Source organism: Protopterus annectens, chromosome 5.part0 (assembly GCF_019279795.1).
Source record: "Protopterus annectens isolate FY-2018-M chromosome 5.part0, PAN1.0, whole genome shotgun sequence".
NCBI lineage: Eukaryota > Metazoa > Chordata > Ceratodontiformes > Protopteridae > Protopterus > Protopterus annectens.
The window spans coordinates 1687327732-1687355231 of record NC_056735.1 but is presented as its reverse complement, the minus strand read 5'-3'; the positions used below and the strand labels follow the sequence as shown (position 1 = coordinate 1687355231).

The 27500-nt window shown below is 44.1% G+C and overlaps 1 protein-coding gene across 1 annotated transcript in view; it reads right to left on the bottom strand.

The window, feature by feature from the left end:
• The window catches only part of SPRYD7 (SPRY domain containing 7), a 374970-nt gene that overhangs the window by 29499 nt on the left and 317971 nt on the right, over positions 1–27500 (bottom strand). The window lies entirely within an intron of this gene.

Genomic DNA, 27500 nt, shown 5'->3' with positions numbered 1-27500 from the left:
TTGCGAACCTCCTGCTGAATTTCCTGTCTGGTCCTTTTGGTGTTGCATCTGGTGCATCATGTTTTTCGTAATTATTCTCCATTTACTGTGGTAAACCTTTCAGGTTTCTGAGACAATGATGATGTGGCCCACATATCCAGGAAGCGATTTCTGACCATCACTGGGACTAGAGAAACTAAGCAGTTAAGTTCAGGTTGGGAATATCCACATGGGGCTCCCCAGAGGGGTGACTGACTACATCTGGAAGCGGACAGAGAACCAAGGGGGCTCATTCAAGTAAGGATTGAGATGAGGAAACCAAATCTGTCTGGGCTACAATGGGGCTATGAGGAGGATAGCAGCCTGCAATGCAAGGCTTTCTGAAGGAATTTGGTCAGCAGGGGAAGGGGGGGTAAGAATAAAGTAACCCCGGGGGGAACAGCGATGAAACTGTGCCCCCAGGTGGCTGTCTCGGAGGGGATGCTATGGTGAAACAGCTACATTAAGTGTTCTGATAAGGAGCAAAGTGGTCACAGCAGGGAATGCCACAGAGATTGAACATTTTTCTTGGCAATCTTTGGATTGACAGATCACTCGTGAATTAAAAGCTTGTCCACCAATTCACTGTGCTGCCCAGTAATGTGTGTTGCTGTCAGAAAATAGTGAGAGAGGCTTGCCCACTGTCATACCAGCATGACTTTGAGACATTAACGGATATGATCTGGTTCCCGCTGGCTTGTTTATATACCAAACTACTGTACTGCTGTCTATCTGAATATTTATCACACTCAGAAAAAGATAGTCCTGTAGCTTCTGCAACACAAAGAACTGCCCTCATCTTCAGTACATTCATGTGAGGACAGGCAAGTGTTTCTGTGCAAAGACCTTCAACCACTCTCCTTTCGTTACATGTCCCTCCCGCCTGAGGAAGGCTACATCCAGAGCCACCGCTGCTACTAGGGATGGAACCTGAAAGAATCTGCCTGTTGATACTAACACAGACTACAACTATCACTGTAATAGTTTCTTGCATGACTGACTTAAGATTATGGGAGCTGAAAGAGGGTGGAATCTTGAGACCATTGTGACTGTAGGAGCCATTGATACCGAACAAACTGTACTATTAACAGAGAAAGCCATGATACCCAACACTCTTAGAATTAAGAGCACTGAGGAACATTCATCTCACAGAAGACTATTGCAGATCCTAAGGATAGGATTCTGCCTTGAGGAAGATATCAATGAAACTCTAGTGCCCAAATGACATTGCTCGAATACCCAGCATTGAATGGGATTAGGGTTGGATTTTCCCACACTAACAAAAATGCCCAGGGAAACCAAGATGAATAAGGTAGTCCCTAGCCTGTAGAAGAGACTCCATTAAGGGGGAAGCCAAGTGCCAATCATTCAATATGTAGACGGGCTGCTATGACCATCATGCATTTGACAAACACCCCTGAGGTTGAGGCAAGACTGAATGGCTAAGCTCTGAACTGGTAATGACTGGCTCCTAAACAGAAGCATAGAAATTTCCTGGAATTCTTCACAATCTTTTTGTGAAGGTAAGAATACTAGAGATCTATTGAGCATACACATTTGCTCTTCTAAAAACATGGAAGAATAAACTGCACTGAGATCATCCAAAGGTGGGTGTTTTCTAGATATTTGTTCGAGAGGGAGAGAATATGAATTAACCTCTTGTAAAGATGCCTTTGCCTGGTTAGATGGGATGTCCAGCAAGGGATGGGGAGCTTACAAAAATTGGAATGCCACAGCCTTTGGATACAAATTGTTACTCACTTGCCTTGTGCGATGGTGAACCACAAGAGTGGGTAGAGAAGTATATGCCCCCCCCCCCAAGCTGCTCCACTGTGGAAGCAGCAGACACAGCCCTTCAGGGGATCCTGGGGTCAAGTGCCAGAAAACAGAACATGGAATCCCTGGTTCTATGGACGTCCTTGGGCCCTGAGCCTGCATCTACTAAAGGTGCTGCCTCTGCTACAGCTGTCTGATAGAAAAGGAGTCAAACCGGCACCTAGACTTGTGGAACCAATGTAAACAATGCTCTTTTTGATTCCTGTTACAGGGGCATTAAGAACCTCGAACTTGACTCCCATGGCATAGTTTGCTGCTCTACATTTTTTCTTTTACTGTAGATCAGAATAAGGCAGCATTTGTTGACTAAGATGCCTCTGAAACCTCATGTGGATAGTGAAGTTCAAGGCCCAAATTGCAAAGGAGCTCTTATCTGCCCAGACCTTGTTGCTACTCTGAAAGGAGGCAAATAAGATCAGAGTTAGTCAATGAGGATAAGAGTATTATCGGAAGGAAAGATTCATAAAAGGAATAAAGGCTGGAGTACCAAATTTGCCAGAATGGATTAGAGCAGTGACTGGAGGACCTATATTTTGCATCAGACAGAATGAATGAGTACTACTGTTTAACTGGCTTACTCTAACAGAAGTACGATAAAGGTTACCTGCCTTACTCAACTGAGTTATGAGAGGATTCAGTGAATCCATAACACTTGTAAAGGAAATGATGCAGGGATGGATACGAATAGGGGTAGGATTAGAAGGAAAATGTGGCATTTTCCAGAAATTGTTAAAATAAACCCTCTGAGGAACGGTATGGTAAAGTACATGTCTGTAAACACTAAATTATAATCAGTATTGTTGGCTGGAGTTTAAACTATTTAAAAGGAAAGAAAATATTTGCAGTTAAACAATGGTGGATTAAACTTTAAAAAAATATTTAGTCAGGAGTACTGGATTAATATAATGAATGTACAAGCTAGCAACTTCCTTACAAAGTTGGGGCACTAAGTACATTAGTGGACTCAATGGATACAGTCAATTTTTGGTAAAGAAGGCAAACAACTCGGGACTGAAAGCGGTTACTTTGCAGATATGAAATTAATGAACAAGCAGCTACAAAAAGAGCTACAACATGCCTTATACTTAAAGAGCTCTAGGCTGTTTTTTTTTCTTTTTCAAGTTGTGCAAAATTGTTTAGTGTTCTCAAGCTGTAGGTCAGTCTACCTTAACCTTCTGATGTCGGAGAAAGTCAGGCGATATTTTACTTGAGGTAGTAGCAAACCCACCCCCCGTGATATGTCATTTATGAATATGCATCCCCTCTGAAATGTACCATCGGATGTCAAAAAAAGAAAACAAGCGCACTGACATGTAATATAACAATAAATAAAACAGTAAAATGTTACCAACATCAGTTGGTAACATGGAAGATAAGGGAATACAGTTTAATAATACTCGTGCACTTCAGTATGCCGTAATTGTAGTTTAATAACTAGTTTGAAATCAGTGTGCATCACCCACTGAACTCATTGACTTCCCTCCAGAGTGTAGCAGGCAGGTTATATTCAAGCATTTCATATACACATTCATATGAAAAATAGTTTACATTCATGTAATTTTAAAGGAAAAGTTATGTACATTTATGTATGTTACGTACGGTCAGAGTTTTCCCCTGGGGCCTCTTGGCAACAGAGTTGGCGCAGTCAGACTTTCCCAGTCATCTAACTATAAAAAATTAAAATTCTGAGTGCAGAGGAAGAGGTGAATCAAGCCTTGCACATGTTGCAGTGAAAGCTACTGTGTGTGAATTTACAGTATACAGTCGCGGGATTGCAGTTTTTCCACTTTTGCTGAATAGACAGAGGAGTAATGAGTTGTATTATTGATCTGTAATGAGTCTGCTATTGTGTTTGTTTTAAACTGGGCAGTCACTTGGTACTCAAAACAAACCTAGTGGCTGTCTTAGATTTCTCATTATTCCTTCTGGTTTGTGTCACATTGCCGTTTTATCTCATTAGCCTGACAACAAGTGAGTAGGGAAGGGGAGAGGCAGCAGCCTTAGTATAACTAATTAAGTTACTGTTTTCAAATTCAAATGGGGTTAACCAAGAGGAAGGTTGGAAACGAGACTGAGTTTTTGTGTGTAAATTGCCACTCGTGATTTCCAAAAATTCTGAGTGCTAGGCCAGTTGTCATTTTGGTTTAGAACAGCTTTCAACACCTGCTAAAGGATGTGCTCTAGCCCGGTTCCCAGGCTAATGAGAGGTCAGTGCTGAAGATAACTGTAATATATTTTTTGTAATAGCATGCTGAAGGAGTCATCCCAAAAACATGTATTCACGTGTGATTACTTGAAGGCTAATTACATATGCAGACCAGGTTGTCATTCAATTTACGACACGCCCACTTATGCACGAAACAAAATGGTGAGGCCCTCAAGTAAAATATCTATGAAAACAAATTGGGGATGGAAGAAAAATTATATGCAATTAATACCTTCTTTAGGAAAGCTAGAGGTCAAGAGAGTAAGGTGTAATACAGTATAGAAAGCAAAAGGTCTCAACATAAAAGATTCACTAGCTATTTAAACAGTAATGGTACAATAGAGATGAAACCGTAATCTATAGCAGTATACCACAAGCACAAACGTAAAAAGTTAATCCGCAATTCCCTCACCATGTACTGTCTACAGTGTGACAATCTCAATGAGCAGGTTTCTCTCAAAAAAGGTCAACAAAGTGCTAGACCCAAAAAAAGTTTTATACAGCTTTGCTGTAGGACTCTCAAGCAAGCGAAGTATCATCATTGTAAACTTGGACTTCAGTAGTGCTGCATTCAACAATTCTAAGCCAAAAGTGGAGAAGTACACACAAATCATGGACATAAGTATAACCCAACTAACCTATAAAAGCATACATTTAGCAAAGCAGTGGTTCTAAAAGCAAATCAACATAGCTCTCTAGGAGCATCAGCTTTAAAATTCAGAAAAAGACATTTACACAGTTGCAATAAAGTACGTTTCCTTGATATGAGCATCCAAATGATGACCTAATTAATCCATCTCTACTATCCATCTGCTGAAATAAGTGTGGAGAGAAATGGCCAAGTTACTGAACTAGTATCCTGGGACAAGACTAACAAAAGGGACCCTAATACGGCTATATGGCCAGATTATTCCAGTAATGCAGTGGGGTGTGGGTTTCGGAACAGCCAAAAGGCATGTTAGGTATGCTTCTTAAGTGGCAAAAATGGGCCCATATCACTTTGTTGAATCCCACATCAGCGAATACCTCTTCGAACACCTATTAACTGAAGCTTCTAATAAGCCGACAGACTTTTCATCAAAAATAAAACAAAACACATGCAGAAACATGCCGGATGTCTTAATACACAACACCCATTTGAGGGACTGCTGAAACAGATAATCAGTGAGGAAGGGCATAGCTGGCACTTAAGATGAACACTCATCCTTTATTGTTGGCAGTAGTTTAAAACACATAAATAAAATATTTAGAGTTAAAACCAGACTGGTGGGCTAATGCACTGAACTTAAGTGGCACACATTTCAGAAAAGTGGGTGTGCTGAGTAAAGTGGTAGATTGAAGGAACATGGAGTTAATTTGTCACAGAGGTAGTCTCTCTTGTATCTGTGTTTTTTTTTTTGTTTACAAGAAACATGTTCATTATACATTTATATAAATGAAAACAAACCATATTTTTCCATTAAGCATCTTTATGAAATTATCACATGACAATCTTACATTTATACAAAGGAAAACAACCACTTTAGTTGCAAACATTATACATTAAAAACACTACAGAAATAACTGTAGTTGCAAACATTATACAATCACTTGTATTCTATCCAGTCATTTTCAGTTGAGCATGATTCAAATCCTGCCTCTTAAACCTCCTTCATTCTCTGCATATACTGTTCCCACAATTCCCATTTTTTCCTAAGTAGGGTGCTCCTTCCTTTTTCTAAAGATCTCTTACTATATTCACTACTTCTAATAAAGATGGTCTAGACTGATTTCCATTTTCTAACAACTGCTTTTTTGGCAGCCACCATAATTAGACTCAGCAAGACCAGTCAGTTCAATCCACTCACCCATCATCTCCAACAGAGCGTTCGGCAGGGAATCAAAGTCTGCCAGCTCACTATACTACCAAAAAAATAAATAAATAAAAAAAAAAAAAAAAAAAAAAGTTATGTCTTACCATAACGTTCCATCTGAGTTGTTGATCTTCTTCCCGTCATCACTGATGGGTTTGGTTCTGAGTTCGCGGAACAGAGTCTGCCTTATACCATGCTTGCGAGCACCAAAACCTCGAGCTAAGCTGCTACCCATAATGCCCTTCACTCAGTTACCGCAGATAGAGTTTGCATGACAACATAAAGATGAAACAACAAGAAACCCTAAGACACCACAAAGACCCAGAAGATCCGCCAGGAACCTATGGAGGGGGTCGGTGGAAAGGTGTGATGACTGGAAGAAGATAAACAACTCAGATGGAACGTTATGGTAAGACATAACTTTTTTATCTGAAGTTGTTAATCTTCTTCCTATTCATCACTGATGGGACAGAATCCCTAGCTACTTGGAGAACCTGGGTGGCCCTTATGGAAGAACATTCCTGAGAACCATTGAACTAAAGGCCACTCTTCCCCTGGAGATCAGATCCAATTTGTAATGCTTGATAAAGGTATGGGGCTTAGCCCAAATGGCAGCTGCACAAATGTTATCCATGAAGGCCCTAGAGTGGAAGGCAACCGATGCTGCAATAGTCCTAGTTGAGTGAGCTTTGATTTGGCCAGGCTTAGATTTATTCGTAAGTAAATATGAGAAGGAAATGCAATCCCTGAGCCATTTAGACAAAGTAACTTTCGATACTGCACTTCCCATTCTAGGACCCGCAAAGGAAATGAAAAGCTGGTCCCACCTGCGAAAGGATTTAGTTCTGTCCAGGTAGAAACGTAACAGTCTATGAACATCCAAGGAATGTAGGCAGTACTTGTTTGAATAATTTGGGAAGAATATTGGCAGTGCAATGGACTTGTTAATCGAAAAGTCAGAAACCACCTTGGGAAGAAAGGATGGGTTAGTACGAAGTGATACACTGTCCATATGAAAGATCAGATAAGGGCTCTTGATACATAATGCTTGCAATTCAGAAATTCGTCTGGCTGAGGTGACAGCCACCAGAAATAAGGATTTCCATGACAGGAATTTTAGATCACATGTCACAGCAGGCTCAAAAAGGAGAGAAAGACTGCAGAACCTAAGAGAGATTTCATGCCTAAACCAGCTACCTGATGGGAGGCCTGCTATGGAAAATACCCTTGAGGAAAGTCTTGCAAAGGCGAGAGGAATTAAGCGGGACTCCATCTGAACCATTATGGAAGTTGGAAACAGCTGCTAGATGGACTCGAATGGTGGAAGAGGACGCCCCATTGTCAAACAGTTCAGCCAGGTAATGAAAAATAGTGGCTACAGGGGCCGAGAATGGATCTAGCTTCCGATTATGTGACCAAACAGAGAATCTTTTCCATTTGTCCCTGTAAAGTTTCCTGGTGGATGGTTTATGAGGCCAAGATATCATGGACAGATGAAGAGAGTGTTTCCCGCCTGGCAACTAATGGAAGTGGAGAAACCAAGCAGTCAGCTTGAGAGTGGACAGATTCAGGAGAGTCAGCCCTTGTGGGCGAGATACAAAGCCCTGACAAGTGTCTAGGATCCAAGGAGCAGATGAGGTCAGAGGAAGAGAAACCATATTGATGAGGCCAGAATGGGGCAATGAGGATCACTTTGCTTCTCAACCGAATAGCTTTCCTTAGAACAAAGGGGATCAGAGGAACCGGAGGATAAGCATAAAGGAGACCTGTGGGCCAATCATGAATCAAAGCATCTCTCGGTGAACTCCCCCGTAAGCAGGAAAGAGGGCAAAGTAGCTGCTGCAGTTTGTGTTTGAGAGGGAGGCGAAAAGGTCGCAGCATGGCTGGCCCCAACGGCTGAAAATTTCTGCCACCACACTGAGTGACCACTCGTGAGGATGGAGGATGCATCTGTTTAGCCAGTCCGCAATCACGTTGGAGCTCCCCGGGATATGTGTTGCAATCAGAAAGCGGTTGGAAGCCATCACCCACTGCCAGATTCTCATGGCTTCGCGACATAGGGATAGGATTTGGTCCCCCCCTGTTTATGTACCAGACAACGGACATGTTGTCCGACTGGATAGCAATCATTCTGGATGGCAGGAGTGGATGGAAAGCTTGCAACGTCAATAGCACCGCTCAACTCCAGGACATTGATATGCAAGTTGACCTCTACATTGGACCACGTGCCTTGGACTGACTTTCCCTGGAAGTGGCCCCCCCCACCCCATAAGGGAAGCACCTGTGGTCACCGTGGCACTGAGCTGGGGAGCATGGAAGGGGCAACACCAAAAATGTTTTGTCTGTACTCATCCACCACAGGAGATCTTGTTTGCAAGTGTTGGTGATGAGAATCTGTGAAATCAGGGGGTGAAGATTGGATATCCACTGGGCCTGAAGGAGCCATTGTAGTAATCTCATGTGCAATCTGGCCAGGGGAACAATAGGGATGGCTGCAGCCATAGACCCCAGAGCCTGGAGAACTTCCCTTGCAGACACCTTTTTTTGACATCACTTGAACTTGTGCCCTTAATCTCTGAAGCCTGTGAAGAGGAAGAAAGATCAGATTTGACTGGGTGTTGAATATTGCCCCTATAAATTCCAATTGTTGTGAGGGCTGAAGGATGGATTTCTCCCAGTGTATGGTGATGCCCAGTGACTCTGCTAGATCTAGGGTGCAGTGGAGGGCCCTGACCAGTAGGTGCTTTGTGCAGGTGGAGAGGAGCCAATAGTCTAGGTACGGAAACACCTGGAATCCCTGAAGTCTCAGATGAGCTGTTACCACTGCTAAGCATTTTGTCAACACTCTGGGGGCTGTCGAGAGACCAAAAGGCAGGGCTCTGAATTGGTAGTGATTGGCTCCCAACCGGAAGCGAAGGAGGCTCCTGGAGTGCGTGTCCATCTTGATATGCTAATTTACATTCCGGAGATCTAATGAGCACATCCACGCACCCTACCACAGAAAGGAAAGGATGGATTGAATCGTGACCACGCGGAACTTGGTCTGAACTACTGATTTGTTTATTTGGCTGAGATCCAGAATGGGCCTCCAGTCCCTTGTCTTCTTTGGCACTAAAAAGAATCTTGAGTAGAACCCTGAATCCCACTGGTCTGGGGGGAGCTGTTGGATGACTCGTTTTTGACATAGCTTTCGTATTTCGGAAGCTGCCTCCTCCCTTTGACTGGATGAAACATCGGGAAGGGATTTCGGAGGTCTTGGATAAGATACTATGGGAATGTGGTAGCCTCTGGTAAGGATTCTCTTCACCCATTGACCATTTGTAAGACAGCCAGGCAGCTTGGTGCAGAGAAAAGCGTGCCCCGACTTCTGGAAGCAATCGGGCAGCACTTCAGGAGCGCTAATACAGTCTATCAGAGAAGGAATCTCTGGAGCCCTTGTTCCAGGGACCCCCCCCCCTCTGCCCCGAAAGGGGCATCTTCCATTATTGGAACCCCCTCTGCCTCTGGGGAAGTCATCATGTGTGTCATGGAAAGGACCTTGAGACTTCTTGTGCCACATCTTCCCACTCCTCTGGTTCCTGGAGAAGGAACACTGAGGTTTGGAAGCGTAGGCTCATGGCAGACGAGGTCTTCCCGTCCTGCTTGCACCTGGCTAATGTATCCTTGACCTTAGCACTGAACAGAGCTGATGGTTCGATAGGGGCATTTAAAAAGGAAGACTTGAAGGAGTCCACGAGGTCACAAATGAGCATCCAGGTGTGGCGTCTCACGCCTGCACCCGCAGCTCTAGCTGCTCCTTCAGTTGCGTGGGACAGCAACCTCATGGACAAATTGGATATTGACTGTAGGTTAGCAAATTGGGAAGCAACTTTATCACATGCTCCATCCGAAACTTGGCCCGCGAGGGTCCCGGAGAGTTCGGAGAGGAGATCTCTCTGGAGCCTTGTAAAATGTGCCAAAAATGCACATACCTGACTGCAAAGGTCGCTGACACAAAAACTCGCTTCCCTAACCTGTCCACTGCCCGGGACTCCCTGTTAGGTGGGTGGACAGCAGGACTCCCTTCCGCAAGGTCCTTTTTTGTGGTTGCCGCCGCCACCACCATAGTATCCACTGGAAAACCTCTAGACCAATGGGGTTGATCCTCTGGAGGGGACAGTACCTTGTCTGATCTCCTGAGGATGGCCTCAATGGTGTCCGGGCTCTTCCACACCGTCAACACGATGAGGTTAACCAACTCATCGGCAGGGGGGGTCACCCAAGAAGTAGAGGGCCGAGAGCTAAAGGCCTGCAGGAATACGGATTCCTCCGAGGAAGGACTGGAGGGCTTCCAGTCACCCCTCTGTTTCAAGATTTCCAGGTGGTCTCCAAAGGAGAGATAGTCAGGAGGTGACCGTGGGGATCCCCACCCCATCATCACTGTCCATATCTTCCATGAGGGACTCCTCCGGAGAGTCCATGTGTTTCCTCTTACATGCCCGTTTCAGAGGGGGGAGCATCCGAAGAAGACTCAGAAAGGGAAATACCCTAGACAGGGGTTTCCTGGGCCTTGTGGTCTCAAGAGTCCTGGGGGCTGGCCTTTGACAGCTGAGGCTCAGAAGAAACTGGAGGAATGACCGATGTAGGAGGGTTGCTAGAAGCAAGCACCCTCTCCATCACCCGGAAAGCGGGCCCACCTGAAGAGGAGTGGAAGCCCAGAACCGAAGAAGACAATATCGGAACCGGAGTCATATCCCGCTCCACAGAGTAAACCCCCTGGGATGGAGCCTCAAGCAAACTTGGGGTGGTAGTCACCCCCAGACCCAAAGACAGAACCGACAACACAGTCGAAACAGTGACCAGAAAGTACAGTTTTGTACCTACCATAAATGTAGATGTCCGATAGATATGCAACTGCAGTCATAACATATGGGTTGTCCTGCCTCAGGCAGCCCTCGGTCGGCCGAATTCCAAAGTCTGGGTCCGGCGTCGGCTGGTGTCGCCTCCTCTCCGACGTCACAACGGCTGGAGTATAAAGGCATCGGCCGACGCCATCTTCTTTAGTGTTTCTTGCCCCAGGTGCCCTCCTAGGAAGGCTAAATTTGGTAAATGGATAAAATAATCCCAAACATGCACAACAGTAATAAACAGATACACCATAGGAGATACCCCCAGCTGAAGGGAAGAGGGGTAGGGACCCAAAAAGAAGGATACAGAGGGGTAGGAGGGTGGGAAAATCCGACTGCAGTTGCATATCTATCGGACATCTACATTTATGGTAGGTACAAAACTGTACTATGTCCTTCAAGAATGCAACTGCAGTCATAACATATGGGTTGAGTACCATAGCCAAGCTGGGGGTGGATGGAACTATGATAAGGATGGTGTAGCTAAAATCCCCTGCAGGACTGCCGAAGCAAAGCCTGCTCGGGATCTGGAGTATAAGGGCAGGTTGTAGTGCTTGGTAAATGTATGCACGGAGCTCCATGTAGCAGCTTCTAAAATGTCCTTTGTTGTCACTCCTCTTAGGAAAGCTGTGGAAGTGGCTATAGCTCTGGTGGAATGTGACCTGATATTGGCTGACACACCTTTAACATTGGAAAGAATAGCAAAATCTGATGCAATGTCCAATCCATTTTGAAATAGTTTGCTTGGAGATTGCTTTTCCTTGTACTCCAGCAGCATAGGCTACAAACAGCTGGTCAGACCTTCTGGTGGCCTTAGTTCTGTCCAAGTAGTAGCGTAATTGTCTGTGTATGTCCAAAGTATGCAGTAGTTTTTCCCCCTTATTTTGAGGATTGGGGAAGAATGCAGGTAGATGAATAGCTTGATTTAGAGACACCCTGGAAATTACTTTTGGCATGAATGTAGGATTGGTTCTTAGAGAGACTCTGTCTTGATGAAAAATGAGGAAGGGGGGCACTGCCATGAGTGCCTGTATCTCCGAAACTCTTCTTGCAGAGGTGACTGCCAATAAGAAGGCCATCTTCCATGACAGAAATTGCATTTCTGAGGTCGCTGCTGGCTCAAATGGAGGAAGAGTTAGCTTTTCCAACACGTAGTTGAGGGTCCCATGCAGGTACTTGGTTGTTTTCTGGGAGGTTTGATATTCTTTATCCCTCTTAGAAACTGTCTTAGCAGAGGATGCGAAAACACTGGAGGGTCACAGTTGTATTTTGCTGAGGCATGAATCTTTATTGAGGAGTATGAGAGTCCAGTATGAAATAGTTCTGCCAAGTATTCTAATATTTGAGGCATACTCAGTAATGCTGTGTCCTGACCCCTGTTGGCATTCCAGATACTGAATCTCTTCCACTTGGCTGAATAGGTTTTTCTGGTGGAAGGTCTGCGTGCTTCCAGCAAGATCTCTTGAACAGATTTGGAAAGAGAGTTTGGTGTTGAAGTCATGGTAGCCTCCAGGCTGTCAGATGCAATGTTTTCAGGTCTTGATGTACAGTCCTGTAATTGTGTTGAGTTAGGAGCAGGGGCCATAGGGTCAGAGGCCATGGCTTGGTCTGAGTTATGGTCAATAGCAATGGGTACCAGTGTTGCCTCGGCCAGTCTGGAGCTATCAAGATGCCTGTTGGTTGTTCTGCTTTGATCTTCAGTATCACCTTGGTCAGCAGAGGCAGGGGAGGGAATGCATAAATTTTTAGAGAATTCCAGCTGAAGGAGAAAGCATCCGTTTTCCAAGCTAGAGGGTGGCGAGTCCTTGTGCAGAACTTTTCCAGGTGATGATTTAAGTGGGAAGCAAAAAGATCTACGTCCGGTCTTCCCCATGTCCTTGCCAGTCGAGAGAAAATGTGAGGGTGCAGCATCCATTCGTGTGGATCCATGAAATTTCTGCTCAGATTGTCCGCCAGTACATTGTCCTTGCCTGGTACAAACTGGGATTGTAAATGTATCTTCAGGCTCAGGGATTTTTCCCAGAGAAGCATTGTTAGTCTGCAGAGGGGGGTAAGAATGAGTGCCTCCCTGCTTGTTTATGTACCACATGACAGTAGTGTTGTCTGTCCTTATTAGCAAATGTCCCTGTTTTAGTGTTTTTTCGAAAGTCTCAATGGCATGTATCACTGCCAACATCTCCTTTTGGTTTATGTGCAGATGTCTTTCCTTTGGCGTCCAAAGACTTTGAATGCATCTGCCCTCCATGTGCGCCCCCCATCCATGGTCTGAGGAGTCTGTTATCATTTGGTCTGCTTGAGGTCTGTTGAAAGGCATGCCTTCGTTTAGTTGACTGGCTTGAGCCCACCATAGAAATTCCTTCTGCAGACATGGAATAAGTGGGATTATGTCCTCTAGGCTGTTGTTGTGTTGAGACCATAAGTTTTTTAGATACCACTGCAGCTTTCTCATATGAAGTCTTGCCAAAGGTATCAGAAGGATGCAAGATGCCATGAAACCCAGGGCCTGTAGGATTTCCCTTGCAGTCAGCTGGGAAAGCTTTGCTAGGCCTTTGAAGTACTCTGGTAAATGCTGCTGTTTTTCCTCTGTGAGGTAGGCCATTTGTTTTTCCGTGTCCAGTTTGGCTCCTAGGAATATAATTTGTTGGGATGGTAGTAAGTTTGACTTCTGAATGTTGACTGTGTATCCCAAGGCCTGCAGTAGATGCATGACATAGTCCAAATTCCCTTTTAAGGTTTGTTTGTTGTCTGCTTGTATGAGACAGTCGTCCAAGTAGGGGTATATTTGAATCCCCTGCAGTCTGCAGTGTGCCACTACTGATGCCAGGTATTTCGTGAACACTCTGGGCACAGTAGATAAGCCAAACGGCAATGCTGAGAATTGATAATGCTCTGTCCCTGCAAGAAATCTGAGGTATCTTCTGCAGCTTTGTCTGATTGGGACATGCAGGTATGCCTCCTTGAGGTCCAGAGTGACCAGCCAAGACCCCTTACCCAACATGGGAAGAAGTTGCTGCAACGTCAGCATTTTGAACTTTGGCACAATGCGGAAAGTGTTTAGAGTTGACAAGTCCAGTATGGGTCTCCATTTGTTTTCTTTTCTTGGAACAAGGAACAGTCTTGAATAAAATCCCTGGCCTTGTTCCTGAGGAGGAACCCTTTCTATTGCTTTTATACTTAATAGCTTGGAAACTTGAGTGAGTGCCTCTGCCCTTTGATGATGTGGCAGGTTTGGCATGCCTTGCTTTATTGGTAATGTGTGGAAGTGGAATCTGTAACCTTTGTCTATCAAATCCAGAATCCAATTGTCCTTGGTTAAGATATGCCAGTTTTGTGAGAATAAGGCTAATTTTCTGCCCAAAGGTGCTTCTCTTTGAACCTTTGTAGGCGGTACGAAAGTCAAGTCATTGTGATTGTCCTTGTGGTGCAGCTGAATTGTCTGCGCCACTTCTTCGATTTGGAGGTTGCCATTGGCGTCCTCGGTATTGCCCTCTACCTCGGGCACGTCTGCTTTTTCCCCTTTGAAACTTGTCAGAGCCGGGGAAGGACCAATTCTTGGGAGGGCCAGTTTCTGCTGAATCTGGGTGGCTGAACCTGAAGGAAATCCTTGACCGTCTGTACTGACTTTGCTTTTTCCTCTATGGATTTCAATACATCTTGTGCAGTAGCACCAAAAAGCTTTTGTTTTTCCAAAGGTGCATCCAGTAACTTTACTTTAACATGGTCAGGCAAAGACTGATCCTTCAACCAAGCATGTCTACGTATTACAGCCCCAGTCATAGCTGCCCTACATGAAGCTTCCAGTGCATCATAACCACACTGCAGAAAATGGTTATTAACCTGCTGAGTGTTATGAATATGATCATGCAGTGCCTTTTTATCAATAGGCTCAGGAGAGGCTAACTTTTTCTGTAAATCATCCAGGAGAAAATCTTGGTACTGAAACATGTGAAAAAGGCAGTTAAGAGACCTCATGGCTAGGGTAGTAGAAGTACATACTTTTTTACCCCATCTCTCCAGGGACCTTGCTTCTCTGTCAGCTGGCAGTGGGTTTTTGGCAGAGGAGGAAGCCACTCCCTTGGGGCCCTGTGAAATAGTTTCTAGGTCCACAAAGTGAGCCTTAAAAAGCTGCTTGTGAGTGTCAGGGACCCTGTAATATCTGTCCGGCTTGACAGGAGCAGGAGGAAGAGAATCAGGGTTGGCACTGGAGTCAGAGAAAGCATCATCCAAAACATCCATAACTGGAGGGATAGCCAAGGGTCTGTGCTGGGGAAGCTTGAGGAAAGTACGAAGCCTTTTCCTGGAGTCAGAGAATTCCTGACCCTGCCATTGAAAATGTTCCCCCATGGAATGCAGGACTTCACCAAAAGAGAAATCCTCTGAAGGGGAGGCAGAGGGAATTGATTCCTCAGCATCAGAGTCCTCGTAGGCCTGGAAGGGTTCTTCTTGGGTATCAGAATGCTCAGAATCCCCAGAGGCTTCATCCGAGGAGAGGTCGTCCGCCTGCTCAGTTCTAGGCCTTTTTTCTGCAGGTGGCTGAGAACCCCTGTCCGGATGAGGTTGAGACCCCCTGAGATAAGGGAAATAAGATCTGCAGCCAGAGACATGATCTGCTTATCAGATGAAGGGGCCTGGGCAGGTTTAGGATGGGCCTTGGCCTGACTGGCGGCCTTAGCACGTGCAAAGGCCTTGATGGACATGGAAACAGGAGGCCTAGCAGCCCCACGTGCAGGCGTTACCTTGTCCACAGGAATGGTGTCGGGTAGATCCAGAACTTCGGTTTCCGGAGGAAAATCCACAACCGGCACCAGAGAGATCTCAGAGACCGAAGGTCGTGTTAACGCTGTGTCGTCGGCCTGGAGCGGTTGATTTACCACTTCCGAGGGGACCGGAGCGCTAGCAGAGGATGCAGGAGTAGCATCGGTAGTGGACGCAGGCCGAGGGTGTCGGTCCCAGTCCTTGCATTTTTTAGCAGATTGGGTTGTCGGTTGATCCGACGGCATGATATACGCAAAGGATTCACCGAAAAAGTCCTCGGCGAATTCTGCCCGGCGCCTGAGAGTGCGCTTATTAAAGCGAGCACAGGCAGCACAGGCCGAGACGTCGTGGTCTGGCCCAGGCAAGGAAGGCAGAGAGAATGGTAGTCCTTATGAGGTATTTGTTTACCACAAGACAAACAATTATTAACTTTCTCAATTTGTTCTGACATCGGCTGAGGCAAGAATAAATGTTCCCCAACGGGGTACTTAGCTTTTAGATGACTTCGGTACTGAAAACAAAGGAGCTGACCGACCGGCACTTGCGAACTGCTTCTGCTTCGGGCACCGCGCGGCAAGAAAGACTAAAGAAGATGGCGTCGGCTGATGCCTTTATACTCCAGCCGTTGTGACGTCGGAGAGGAGGCGACACCAGCCGACGCTGGACCCAGACTTTGGAATTCGGCCGACCGAGGGCTGCCTGAGGCAGGACAACCCATATGTTATGACTGCAGTTGCATTCTTGAAGGACATCTGGAGGTTGCACCCAATCATGGGATTGAGGAAGGGTGGTTTCGACGGAACCGACACCCAAAGGGGCCTCAGACACTGTCGTTGTCGGCAGTGAGGAAGGGGGTCCTCTTGAAAATGTCGGATACATGAACCTTGTAACCGAGGGATCCAAGAGAGGAGAGTATGTAGGGGTCACTGGTGTAAAAGACCCAAAGCCCGGAGTGGGATGGGGTCTAGGAAAATTTGAAATTCCCCTGGCGGTCAAGCAGCTGGTCAAAAAGGCGCACCATATCCAATTCTGAAAGGCTCATAATGGAACTTACCGATGCCCCTGAGGGGGGAATCAGGCCGGTCCAAAAAGGGGCTGCAGGCTTGTCCGGTAAACGGATCCACAGATGAGTACAGGGTCCATGGTGCATCACAGAATGGCATCGACGATTCCAACTTAGAAACCTGCAACAAAGAATGGTTAGAGCAGAGGTCACAACTGTGGTGGAGGTCAAAAATGGCTCCGAAGCTGTTGTCGGAACAGACATCGGAAAGGAGATGGGTGACATCGGTGCCGAGATAGAAGCAGACAAACTGGTCGGAACCGAGGTAGTAGTTGGCGCCGTAGTCATCGGAGCTGAGGTAGGTGCAGACGAGGCGACCTCGTTATGCATCATTGGAGCCGAACTATGAGCAGAGGTGGTCGGAACTGAGGAGGCAGTATGGTGCTCGGAAGACTTATGGGCCTTGCACTTATGGCTTTTACCCCTTTCACTAGCCGGTGAAGAGGGATCAGAGTGACTGAAGCTAGCACAAATATCACATGGAGGTTTTGCCAACAAATGCGGAACCCCCAAACAGTACATACACTCTTCATGAAGGTCGCTATTCGGAAGTTTACCACTGCAAGAAGAGCAGTGTTTATAAACCCCGTAGTTCCCTTCTTCTTAGGCATAATAGCGAACACTCTCACAAAAAAGGAAAGAGTGAGGAAAGTGAAGAAAGAAAAGATGAAATACCAACAATGGTATTGGGATACCACAAGGGTAGAAGGGCCAATACCAACAATGGTACGAAAGTGATACCTGCGAGTACAGCCAAGTGTAGAAAGATACCAATGAACTATTAACTAATAGGAAAAAATTCCACAAAAACTTGTAAATTTAGAAAGATAAATCACTTAGCTGGAGAGCTTGGTGAAACACTGCTATATGGCTGTGCGGCAAACGAGATCCGAGGTAACTGAGTGGAGGGCATTGTGGGTAGCAGCTTAGCTCGAGAGTTTTTGGTGCACGCAAGCTTGGTACAAGGTCGACTCCGTTCTGAGGGCTCGGAACCGAACCCATCAGTGATGAATAGGAGGAAGATTAACAACTTCAGATTATATGTTCCCAGCCACCTCTTTCCTGCCCATCACACCTCCAACATTTGTTACCCACCTGAGGAAAAATTCTTTGGAGTCTACTTGGGATATAAAAATACCTATGTAAAATACTTCCAGGCAAAGATTCTACATCTTCCAGACTTTTATCTCATATTTGGGTGATGCACATCTCCCCCATTGTCTCTTTGTGAATTGCATATCCACTCTCTTCCCAATCCTTTCCAAGCTCCTCTAATTCTTGCAGTTATCATGCAATATTTAATATGGTCTACTAATTATTGCTTTAATGGTGGCTTCTGTCCCAGAATCTATTAAAAACTCTACCAGTGCTGTTATTTCATTTAAGAGCCTCCCATTTCTCTCTCTTTGCCTATACTCATATCAATCCTTGATAGGGAAAGCAATCTCTAACCTGCAGTCCAAATAAATTCTTGGCCTCTTCCCATTCTATTACCTTTCTAGTTAATTTGCTCCCAATACCTTGGTTCCTTTGCCAGTTTTCTCCAATAAATCCCAGCTCCCTCTTATTTATCATCTGTATCCTTAACCACAGTTGCCCCCTATTGGCTGAATCTTTCTTCCATTCTAATGCTGGTTTAGTTCTTAGAATACTTCCTGCTATTTTATGAATAGCATACTCTATATGACTTTTGTTGTTCTCCTTAAGAGTTTGCATCCAAAATCCCAGTCTCTTATCTCTTGAGCTTCCCCCCTGTATTATCACCATTCCTTTCCACTTTGAATTATAGTTTTCTGCTTGTGTTATGTATAACAGCCTTAACTGTGCTGCTCTAAAATACCCCCTCAAATGGGGTAATCCTAATCTGCCTTGTTCTATTGGAAGAATCACCTTATCACACTTAACCCTTGCTGTTTTCCCTTCCCAGATAAAATCCTTCAACTTTATCCATAGCTTCTCCTCTGGTTGATAAAATATGCCTGACCTGTAAATAAGACTAAAGGGACTAAAAACATTCTAATCGCATGTATCTTAGTATCCATATAACAAAAGTTTCTAGTTTCTCCATTTTTGTATCATCTTCTGTTTAGCTTCTTCTCATATCCTTAGCTGCCACAACAAGAGTAATTTTTAATGCATACTCCTAAATACTTCATTTTACCATTTCCCCATAAATATGGATATTGTTGGACCAATTCACGTGTGAGTATATAATTTACCACTATTGCCTTCGCTTTAGCTTCATTAATTTTGCATCCCGAGAAGATATAAAACAGTCTTAAAATATTCCACAACACTGTAATGTCCCTTTTCTGGTTTTGTCATGTACAAAATAACATCTGCAAATACAGCCATCTTTTCCAGACTACCACACCAATTATATCCTTGAATTTCTGAGTCCCTTGTTTATTTTTTTTAACCAATGGTTCTAAATGTAATGCAAACAAAGGGGAAAGCAGACAACCCTGCCTGGTTTCTCTATTCAAGCACAAGTTATCAAAGAGAACCCCAGCCATTTTCACCTCCGATCGCTCACAGAAATTTTTCCATTGCCATGCTCATGAAGTCCCAATCTACTCTGCCAAATGCTTTCTCTGCATTAGCATCAAGACTCACCAATAACAGTGGTATTTTCTTACATTCTGCTTCCCTCTGGATCATCAATGTTCTATTAATATTGTCAAATGTTTGCCGCCTCTCCACAAAACCACAGTGATCCATAGCTATCAATTTTGGTATCACTCTTGCCATTCTTTTCACCATTATAGACAAAAACACTTTATAATCATGGTTTAGTATTGAGATGGGCCTGTAAGAAGCTGAATCCGATGGATCTTTACCCTCTTTACGTATTACTGTTAGCACCACTTTCTTCCAGGATGTTGGTATTTCTCGTCTTAAAATACCGTTAAACAAAACCTTTCAGATTTTTATCTGTGTTTTTCCCTCCTAGCTTCCAAATTTCCACAGGAATACCATCTATTTTTGGGGACTTTCCTGTAGACTGGTTATACACACACATTTTATCTCATCTCCTCTTATCCTGTTAGTAACTGAGCCTTATCCAACTCTAGCCTTGGCATATTTAAATTCTTCCATAAACATTTCCATTTGTACCTTTTCTTGATTTCCATATTTCTCTGCTCTATACAAATTTTCATAAAATTTCCAAAATATTTCTAATACATCTACAAGATCTCGTTGTCTTCCTTGTTACAGCCTCCCTATGCTTGATGACAGCCCTTTTCCACTATCTGTTGCCTGAGTCGTTGTGCTAAAAGTTTTTGTGCCCTAGAATTATCAAAAACAGTTGCTTAACAGCAATCTTTCTAAACTAGTGTATATTATCGAGGTAATCCCTTATTTTCTGTTGCACTCTGCAGTTGCTCCTTTTCTTGTTCCGAGATATTCTCCCCATTTTGTAATACTTTAACATTTATCAGTTCCTCTAAATAATTCTTGTTACTTCTTGACCATAAATCCCTTTCCTTTATTTCCACCCTAATTTTAAATTCCACTTTAATTTTATCCCACTCCCTAGCTATTGTTTCAGAAGAAATTTCTATCTTGTCTAGTACTTCCTGAATTCCAAAAACCTTTCCTTAAATTCCTCTCTTTTCAACCGACAGGTGGGAAAAGCGCCAGTGTCACATTTTTATTTCATTGCCTTGCGTTTTTACTTTAGTGATTATTGGAGTATGATCTGAAAAAGTTACTGGGTGTGTTTCAAGAACTTCAAATAAATGCACATGTTCCTTTGAGAAATAAATTCTATCTAGCCTAGCCCTGTTTTTGTACCTTCGAGAATAATATGCAAATTCACTCAGAACTCCTAGTACTGAGTGCACATCATCCATGCCAAGCATTTTCATAAATTTCTTCAAAAATCTACCCTTCTTTGTAATCCGCCTCCCTTGCCAGTAGCCTCTTAGTGCTACATACCTTCAATTATGGTCTTTTTCCCTCTATCACTATTGGAGCTCTTCTTGCAATTAACATAAGTACACCTCTTTTCCTTTGCTCCAGATATTCCACCGAATAACCATCCTGAAAACCTCTATCAAATTCACATGTTCAGTTCTTTCCAGGTGTCTCCTTGTAGCACATCCGTTTGCCCTCCACATTTGTTTTTAATATAGTTCACTACTTTCTTTTTTATATTTATCTGCAAGACCATTCAGATTGAAAAATATTACAGAAAGCATAATTTTCATATACAGTTATTACCACCTTTTATGCATAACTGCTTTTTTGTTAAATGTCTATTCCCAACTTTTAGGTTACATGCATATACTATTCAGCAGGTTGGTCTTTTATACAGTTGTTTCTTGTCATATCCAGTTGAGCCTACGCCACATCTTGCATAACATTTTTTTTTTGAAAGCCCTCAAACAGACCCCCCCCCCAAAAAAAAATACTATCAACTGAATAATACACAAAACTATGTACATCTTCAAATGTTGAAGTTTTTGCTTCCTAATAAGAACAAAAGTTCTAAGTTGATATCCACACAGACAGGCTAGAGTTAACCACAAAGAAAGGTTAGTCATTCTAAGATGCATGGTACAGCCTGTGCGATTAGACTTCTGTCCATCTTTATAGCTCTCCCAGCTGAGAAAAAGTACACTTACCATAAATGTAGATGTTACAGTGTATTCACTGTTGCAGTCATTACATTTGGGTTATCTGCTTGCAGTAGCCCTCAGTCGGCCTGATTAAGTATTGGGTCCTATGTCGGTTGCTGTCTTCTTCCGTGACGTCAGGTGGTATAAAATGTGCATCAGATGTCATTACATCAGTTTTTCTTGCCCCAGATGACAGGTGCCCCCTAATGGGAAGCAATTAAATCTATAAATATACAAGGTTATACCGCAAACAAAAAAGCAAATACACCAAAAAGCTTTTAAGCATTGAAAAGGAGAGAAGAGGTATAACCAAAAGAAGTCAGGGGGGGCTGGAGGGAGGGTAACCAGGACTGCAACAGTGAATACACTCTAACATCTACATTTATGGTAAGTGTACACAACTGTATTATGTTCTACGTGTTTCACTGTTGCAGTCATTACATTTCGGTAGATTCTCAAAGCTAAGGATGGGAGGAGGAATTTAGATAGCATTAGGGCCAGCTATAAGGCCCTGCAAAACTGCAGTGGCAAAGCCAGCTCTGGATTTAGAGACAATTGTCAAATGGTAATGCTTGGTGAAAGTATGTACAGAACTCCAAGTAGGAGCTTCTAGGATGTCCCTGGTAGGTATGCCTCTGAAAAATGGCTGTAGAGGTAGATGCAGCCCTGGTTGAGTGGGGTCTGATCCCTTGTGGGATAGGTTTTCCATGGTGCTTATAGCAGAAATGAATGCAATGACCTATCCATTTGGAAATGTTTTGCTTTGAAATAGCCTTCCCCTCTGTCCCGGCAGCAACTGCCACCAGCAGTTGTTCAGATTTCCTTTGAGGTTTAGTCCTGTCCAAGTAGAATCTAAATTGTCTGTGCACATCTAAGGAGTGCAGTACCCGTTCCCCTTTGTTCTGTGGATTAGGAAAGGAGGTCGGCAAATGAATGGACTGATTAAAGGCCATACTGGATACCACCTTTGGCATGAAAGAGGGATTGGTGCCGAGGGACACCCTGTCCGCATGAAAGATGATGAAAGGCTCCACTGCCATAAGGGCCTGTAATTCAGATACCCTTCTTGCTGAAGTGATGGCTAAAAGGGAAGCTGTTTTCCAAGAAAGACATTTTAAATCTGCAGTAGCAGCTGTCTCGAAAGGAGGAAGGGTGAGTTTCTCCAATACAAAGTTAAGGTCCCAGGCAGGAGTTGGAGCTCTCCTGGGTGGTCTTAAATTTTTGGCCCCTCTGAGGAAAGAAGAGGGGAGGTTCTGTGTTATGAGCTGAAATGGCTGAGGCGTGAATTTTTATTGAGGAAAAAAGACAGGCCCTTGTGAAGCATCTCAGTTAAGTATTGTAAAATCTGAGGTAAATTGGGCACTGCTGTGCTCATCCCTTGAGATTGGTTCCAGGCACAGAATCTTTTCCATTTTTCAGCATAAGATTTTCTAGTACTAGGTCTCCTTGCCTCTAAAATGACATCCATCACTGGTTTACTGAGGGATGGTAAAGAAGAGCTTAGGTAATTAGCCAGGCTGCCAAGTTCAGTGTTTGAAGCTGAGGGTGCGGAATCTGGTTTTCCTGCTGAGACAGCAGGGTAGGAGTCTGAGGCAGGTGCCATGGGGCCAACAGCGACACAATGCGCAGGAGGGGGTACCAGTGTTGGCGTGGCCAGGCTGGTGCAATCAAAATCATCCTTGGTTTGTCTTGTTTGATCTTTAATAGTACTTTGGAGAGCAGAGGCAGAGGAGGAAAGGCATAAACTGACTTCTAGCTGAAGGACAGAGCATCCACTTTCCAAGCTTGTCTGTGGGGAGTCGTTGCGCAAAATGTTTCCAATTGACAGTTCTGGGGGGAGGCAAACTGGTCTACATCTGGGCTTCCCCATTTTGCTTGTCAACATGTTAAAAATCATTGTTTCCAATTTCCACTCATGTGGGTCCATGAGGTTTCTGCTTAGTCCGTCTGCCAGTGTGTTTAGCTTTCCTAGCAGGAAATGAGCTTGTAGATGCACTTGGTACCTCAGGGCTGTGCTCCACAATGCCATGGCTAGTCTGCAGAAGTGGTAAGAATGTGTACCCCCCTGCTTGTTTATGTACCACATAACAGTGGTGTTGTCACAGTCTTTACCATTAATTGTCCTGGAAGAATGTGGTCCTTGAAGGCTGTCAGACCACTCTGTACAGCTAGCATTTCTTTATGATTGATGTGAAGGTGCATTTGAATTGGGTTCCATTTATCCTGATTGTACATCCCTGCCAGGTGCACGCCCCCATGCACAGTCTAATGCATCTGTAAGGGTTTGGGCAGCAGGGGGTAGTGTGAATGGTAGTCCCTTGTTTTGGTGACAGGCCTCTGTCCACCAAAGGAATGCTAGGCGTAGACAAGGAATGATAGGAATCATTGCTTCTAGATCCTGAGAATGTAGACACCATAGGTTTTTTAGATACCATTGTAGTTTCCTCATATGCAGTCTTGCTTATGGAATTAGAAGAATGCAGGAGGCCATGAACCCCAAGGCTTGTAGTATTTGCCTTGCAGATAGCAGGGTTTTTGTGGCCACTTGTTTGAACTAGGTTGTCAAGTGAATTTGTTTCTCTGGCATGAGGAAAGCCATCTGGGAAATTCTATTCAAGCTTGCTCCCAGGAATATAATTTGACAGGGTACCAGGTGCGATTTCTTTTCGTTTATGGTGTACCCCAGACAAGTTAGCAGCCTTTGTACAAAAGTCAGATGATTCCAAAAGTATGTCCTGGTTTTCTGCCTGAATTAGACAATCATCCAGGTATTTGGTATATTTGAATATTTCTTTGCCTGCAAAATGCAATGACTGGAGCTAGGCACTTTGTGAATACCCTAGGCACAGTAGATAAGCCAAAGGGCAGTGCTGAGAACTGATAGTGCGTGTAGCCTGCTTTGAAGCTTAGGTATCTTCTGCAAGATTCCCTGATTGGGATGTGCAGGTAGGTTTCCTTTAAATTTATTTAGTGTTGCCAACCAGGCATCTTTGCTTAGTATAGGAAGCAACTGGTGAAGAGTCAGCATCTCGAATTTTGGAATCACCAAAAAGGTGTTTAGAGTAGGCAAGTCCAGGATAGGATGCCATGAATTGTCTTTTCTCGGTACAAGGAAAAATCTCGAGTAGAAACCTTGTCCCTTTTCTTCTTCTGGTACCAATTGAATGGCCCCTATGCTTAAGAGAGTACTTGCTTTTGGGCCTCTGCCCACTGATTTGGAGGTATATCCGGCCAACCACTTTGAGTTGGTAACGTGTGGAAGTGAAATCTGTATCCTTGGGACACTATTTAAAACCCATTTGTCCTGGGTAATGAGCCCCCCCCCCCCCAAAAGGGGCAGTCAGTTGAGAAATGCTTGGAAGTTTTAAAAAGAAGTCATTGAGACAGTTTACCATACTGGGGAGTTTTATTACTCCCAGATTTGGAAGTGGAGGCCCCCCACTGCTTGGTTCTGTGCATCCCCTGGGAATGAAGCCTGGGTGCTCTGCTGGATCTGGGTTTAGACTGAGAAGGTCTGGAAGAGGCAGGAAAGGACCAATTCTTAGAAGGCCAATGCCTACTAAATCTTGGAGGTTGTACTTGTAAAAAAAACTTAACAGTTTGCATAGATTTAGCTTTTTCCTCCATCTTTTTAAGAACTTCTTCTGCCTTGTTGCCACACAGGCGGTCCTGATTTAAGGGAGCATCCAGTAATTTCGCTTTAACATGATCTGGCAAGGATTGCTCCTTAAGCCAAGTATGCCTTCTAAGTACAGACCCAGTTACCGCAGCCCTGCAAGATGCCTCTAGTGAATCAAAACCATTGCAATGTATGTTTACCAACTTGTTCAGCAGAATGCATTAAATCCTGTAAATCCTTATTTTCAGCACAATCAGGACTCAACATAATTTTCTGTTTAAGCAATCCTATAATATGCAGCTGATACTTTAACATATGAAACTGGCAATTCAAGGCCCTATTGGCCAAAGTTGCAAGTGTATACCTTCTTACCCAATCTATCCAGCACCCTGGAGTCTCTATCAGAGGGGGTAGGATTTTTGGCAGTAGTAGCTTTAATGCTCTTGGGTCCATGTGAAACTGTTTCAGGATGCGCAGTAGGATTTTTGAAAAGGAACGTGAAAGTCAGGAACCTTGCAATATCTATCAGGTTTTCTGGAAGCAGGAGGTAGAGTCAGGGGCCATGCTAGATTCAGAAAAGGCATCATCAACAATGTCCAGTACAGGAGGTATAGCTAAAGGCTTGTGCTGGGGCAGGAGTAAGAAATCCCTAAGCCTCTTTTTAGAATCAGAGAAATCTTGACTTTCCCAACGAAAATGCTCCCTGAGATTTTGCAAGGTTTCACCAAAAGAGAAATCCTCTTTGTGGGGGGGCAGAGGGAATAAGAGTCCTCAGCATCAGAATCCTCATAGGTAGATAAGGGTAAATCCTGGTCAGAGGTAACAAATTTCAGAATCCTGGTCAGAAGTATCATAAGCAAACTCAGTCCTAGGTCTCAGAGGGGGAAAGGTTGGCTTCCCCTGATTAAAGTAATTCAGTTATTCTTATTTGTTTTTTTAGGCACAGAGGCCTGACCATGCGGTCTGGGCATCCGTTTTCTAGGCATGGTTCGAGTTTTAGGCCTTGAAGAAGGTGTCTATTTAATATGCAAGTCAGTAGGCCTGAATACACCCTCAGAACCCGGTGCCTGCACGGCGGCTCCGGACCCATCCAAGGTAGAGACATCTGCAGGTTCCACAGTCGAACCATCTTGCGGCGTACCGGACTCTGAATGGGTCTCAGTAGAGGCCTGCGAATCTGAAGTAGCGGGTATGAGGGGCTGCAAAAGCACCTCACTGAGTATTGGCGAACTGGGCGGACCGTCTCCGTCTTTATCTTTGCGTTTTTTTCGGAATGTCAGTAGTTGGATAGCTTACCAAAGACATATCAGGATAATTGAACCAAGCACCAAAATATTTAGAAGCGCAAATATACTGATGGATAGTTTGTGGTTTAAATAAGGCACAAAACCGACAGCAAGGTACGTCGTGGTCAGGGCCTAGGCAAGGAATACAGTACGGATGAAAATCTTTATGAGGTATTTACTTTCCACAAGAAATGCAGTTATTTACTTTTACTGACATCAGTTTAGAGAAAGAAAAAGTTTCCCCAACGGAGTTCTTAGCTTTTAGTTGAAGACTTCGGTTCTGAAACTCGAAAATGAAAATTTCAGGAGTTGGCTGACTGGCACTTGCGAACTGATTCTGCTTCGGGCACCGCACGGCAATGCAATGACGTCGGTTGCATGTTTTATACCCCTGACGTCACGGAAGGGACAGCAACCGACGTAGGACCCAAGACTGTTAATCAGGCCAACTGAGGGCTACTGCAAGCAGATAACCCAAATGTAATGACTGCAACAGTGAAACACGAAGAACATCACTTAAATGCTTTCAGTAAACACTTTCTCCAAGCCATTTCTCTTTATCAAATTGTCTTCCAGTAACATGCAACCAGACAAAAACTGCTAAGGATACCTTGTTCAGTAGAAAAAAAAGCCTTATAATATTAAACATTCTTTTTCATTTACATGCCTAGGGTCTTAACTCAGTCATTTCCCTATGAAAGCATGAACAAGCACACTGATTTTCTTTTGTCATACTCTCTTAACCAGAACCCCCTCTTTTATTCTTATATTGCAGTGCCTACATTTCTTAAAACTGAAAGAAAGAGAGAAGGGAGAAAAAGAAAAAGAAAAAAAGTAAACACACCACACACACACACACCACACACACACACACACACACACACACACACACACACACACACCACACACACACACACACACAACACACACACACACCACACACACACACACACACCACACACACACACACACACACACACACACCACACACACACACACACACACACACACACACACCACACACACACACACACACACACACACACACACACCACACACACACACCACACACACCACACATTGGTTATATCTTATCTTTAAAGCTCTCCCAGATGGGGAAAAGAAACCCTGACTGCTTTCAGAGAATATGTCTTAGCCAATTTCTTTTTCATTTTCCACTCAGCCAATCTCCTTCCATCAGAGTCTCCTGTTTCTCTATCAGAGATTGTTTGCATGGAGACAGGAGAAAAAGACATCCAGTTTCTCTTTATCAGATGGATTCCATGGAAACATGAAGACCAGCTGCAGAATCACTACTAAGTGCACATGAAAAAGTTAATACAATGTAAGGCC